General features: G+C 43.2%; 1 pseudogene; it reads left to right on the top strand.

Annotated features, from left to right (window-relative positions):
- The first annotated feature begins 420 nt into the window (after window positions 1–420).
- Window positions 421–1,199, top strand: LOC109680921 (small ribosomal subunit protein eS4, X isoform-like; annotated as a pseudogene).
- Window positions 1,200–2,100: the final 901 nt, after the last annotated feature.

Consider the following 2,100-nt stretch of genomic DNA (forward strand, 5'->3'; position numbering starts at 1 on the left):
TCTGTATAGCTATCGTTAACTCAATTAGCAAAAATGCTTTGTCTTCCTTATCATGCTTGTGTCTTCTTTTCAACAAAATTAGAGATAAGGGCAGACCAGGTTCTGCCTGGAAGCGAGGTAGGGTTGGGGAAAGAGGGTGGGAGTGGGAGGCAGGAGGGAGAAATGACCCAAACAATGTATGCACATGTGAATAAATGAATACAAAAAAAAGAAAGAAGTTTGAAAAAGAAAAAAAAAAGCCAGGCATGGTGGCATATGCCCATAATCCCAGCACTCAGGAGTCAGAGGCAGGAGAAGTTAGTTCCAGGTGAGCCTAAGAGTGACATAATGAGAACTCACCTCAAAAAATAACAAAAAGTTGAAATTGAATTTCTTTGCACACCAGAACAAGGTGGGCCTCTTTCTGTTCCTAGTGCAGCCATGGCTCATAGTCCCAAGAAACATCTGAAGCAGGTGGCATCTCCAAAGCATCGGATGCTGGACAAATTGACTGGTATGTTTGCTCCTCATCTATCCACTGTCCCCATAATCTGAAAGAATGTCTGTCTCTCATCATTTTCCTAAGGAATGCCCTCACAGGAGATGAAGTGAAGAAGATTTGCATGCAGTGCTTCATTAAGATTCATGGCAAAGTCCAAACTGATATAACCTACCCTGCTGGGTTTATGGATTTCATCAGCATTGACAAGACTGTACAGAATTTCCATCTGATCTATGACACTAAGGGTCACTTTGCTGTTCATTGTATTACACCTGAGGAGGCCAACTAGAAGTTGTACAAAGTGAGAAAAATCTTTGTGGGCACAAAAGGAATCCCTCATTTGGTGACTCATGATGTCTGAACCATTCACTACCCTGATCCCCTCATCAAGGTGAATGACACCATTCAGATCGATTTGGAGACTGGCAAGATAACCAACTTCATCAAGTTTGACACTGGTAACCTGTGTATGGTGACCAGAGGTGCTAACTTGTGAAGAACTGGTGTGATCACCAACAGAGAGAGACATCCTGGCTCTTCTGATGTGGTTCATGTGAAAGATGCCAATGGCAACAGCTTTGCCACCTGGCTTTCCAACATTTTTGTTATTGAGAAATCCAACAAACCTTGGATTTCTCTTCCCCAAGGAAAAGGAATCCAGCTCACCATTGCTGAAGAAAGAGATAAGAGGATGGCTGCCAAAAAGAGCAGTGGATGAAATCGTCTCCAGAAGACATTGGAGAGTATAAATTAAGGAGTTGTACTTGATTAAAGATGATGTGACATGATTTTTAAAAAACTGTAATTATCTGAGCAGCTAGGCATCTGATTGTTTTTCAGTGGTAGAGCTTTATCTACTTTACAACTATTCCCTCTGTTACTTGAGTTTTACCACCCTTTCTTAAGTTAATTTCAGTAATGCTTATTTTGTTGAAATATTATCCATTTCTTTTGTTTTTATCAATTATGTCAGTATCCTCTTACAATTATTTAACTTCTCTTATATTTATGGTTACATCTCTAACATTTAAATTGATACCTCGTGATAAGGACTGCCCCTTCTGCAGCCTAAGCCGCAGCTGGTTTCACCCCTTGCAGAACAAAGCCCACTGTTCCTTATCTCCCACCACCTTCCTTTGCCCACCCCTAGACCTTGATTCTGCAGCTGGTCTCATCCCTTGCAGAACAAAGCCCCACTGTCCCTTATCTCCTGCCACCTCTCTTTGTCCATCCCTAGCCCTTGCTTTCTCCCAAATACTACTTAATGCCAGACACACCGAGAGAAGCTCCTGCACCATTTTCTCTTGGCCAGCCAGCCTGCTTATTAAACTTCTGGACATGGGAAACCTCTCATGAGCCTCCTTTGTGTGAAGTGTGTGGTGTTTTCCTAACATTTGGTGCATTGGCCAGGAACAGGTGAGTTTACAGCATCGACCTTGCTCTCCCAGTCAGTAAATTCAGACCCTTGTAGGAGGGAGCTGCCTTCCTTAGGTCTGGATAAACTTACTGGGATCTGAGCTGCTTTGCCAGGACCCCTGTTCCTAGACTAGTGCCGTCATCACCACTCTTGCTCACAGGGAACCTCTTCAGGGTCAGTGCACTTCCTGTAACTCACCCAC

Source organism: Castor canadensis, chromosome 7, assembly GCF_047511655.1.
Source record: "Castor canadensis chromosome 7, mCasCan1.hap1v2, whole genome shotgun sequence".
NCBI classification, from domain to species: Eukaryota; Metazoa; Chordata; class Mammalia; order Rodentia; family Castoridae; genus Castor; species Castor canadensis.